This window comes from Olea europaea, chromosome 1 (genome assembly GCF_002742605.1).
Source record: "Olea europaea var. sylvestris chromosome 1, O_europaea_v1, whole genome shotgun sequence".
Classification (NCBI taxonomy): Eukaryota; Viridiplantae; Streptophyta; class Magnoliopsida; order Lamiales; family Oleaceae; genus Olea; species Olea europaea.
The window spans coordinates 28,745,295-28,746,712 of record NC_036237.1 but is presented as its reverse complement, the minus strand read 5'-3'; the positions used below and the strand labels follow the sequence as shown (position 1 = coordinate 28,746,712).

The following is a 1,418-nucleotide window of genomic DNA, read 5'->3' as shown; positions in this document are numbered from 1 at the left end:
CTAAATTTAACCCATGTTTGAGTCCTATTTTTTACAAGTCATATTTTTTGAAACTTATTTTCAATTACATATTTTACCAATAAGATAATTTTACGTGTAAACTCAAAAAAAATTCTTACTTTTAAACACACATTTTCTAAACAATTATTTTTTTGAAATCTATTCTAAAAAGTGTCCTCGCACGAAGCTCAGTCTGTGAGAGTATTAGTTGAATCATGTCTTCATTCTTAACCTTACAAATATACACAATTCATGCCCATGTCTTTATCCAATGAAAACGATAGCTCTTTATTATGTCGCCTACACATATCTACTTTTACTATGCTTTAATTGCCTTTCCCCAATCCAGTGTTTATTCTCAGAACCAGCCCCTACGCCGAAATGAATAAACGAGATAATTAGATAAACACACCAATCACAGGATAAATCCAACGACCGTAACCGGACAAAAATCTACAAAACCTAAAACCAGTAGCCACCACCCTGTTCTCTGATCTCTCACAGCTCAATATTTTTTCAAGTTTCAAGAAAATGCCTCTTTCCTTTAACCCCCAGACTAGCCAAGGCCTTCCAGTTTGTCTTTCTGGGATCAATCTTCATCCTTTTTCTTTCTCCAAGGAGTATTTTCCCTTTTTTTTTCATGCCCCCCCCCCCCCCAACAAATCACACATACGCAGCTAATAGTCTAATTAATTCTCTCTTCTTCTTTTTTCCCTTCTTTTTGGTGCAGAATGGCAGATCATGACAGAAGAAGGAAGGCCATAAAAAAGATGAAATCTCAAGCTCTGCATATAGATCAAGGAAGGACAAGGAATGGGAGAGTGAATAGAAATGGAGATGTTGCTTGCTTTTCTTTGGCTTGTTCAGCCAAGGCAGCATAATTTCAGTGAATTTTAATTAGCGCTAGTTTTTTAGGTTTGATTAGTTTTATGGGCTTGTTTTAAATTTACTCCGTTTTGTAGATCCGTGTTTGATTTGATCTTTTTTCTTAAATTTTGACTGAAGATCTGCAGTATGATGAAGGCTTATTAATCGGTGTATGTATGCTTTCTTTAACCTACTTTTTTTCTATCATTATTTTGAATGTAGAGAAAGCAAGTATTGAGTGACTAAGGGTTGCGCGTCCGGCCATGGTCGGGCTCTGACATCTGTATTTAACGATCTCTAGTGTTGATTGATGAAGGATGCACCTCCGGAGCGGTGGTGTGAGACTGTGAGGGGCAAGTCTTACTTAGGTGTTTCCGACCTGATTAAGTGGGAAGTCTGGATTCTTTCATTAAAGGAAGAAGGGCATTTGCGAGCAAGAAAGCTTCATTCTCAAAGTCAGCTCTCTCCCTTCTTGCTTTAGTTTTCATGACATGCCTAAAAATGGTAAGGACCTTGTCTCTGCCAATCTAAAAGACCTATTAGGGGTCGTT

The 1,418-nt window shown here is 37.4% G+C and overlaps 1 long non-coding RNA gene across 1 annotated transcript; it reads left to right on the top strand.

Moving 5' to 3' along the window:
- The first annotated feature begins 225 nt into the window (after positions 1–225).
- On the top strand, positions 226–1,068 carry LOC111400010. Its single transcript, XR_002703814.1, has 2 exons — positions 226–620; positions 731–1,068. It is a non-coding gene; the product is annotated as an uncharacterized LOC111400010 (long non-coding RNA).
- Positions 1,069–1,418: the final 350 nt, after the last annotated feature.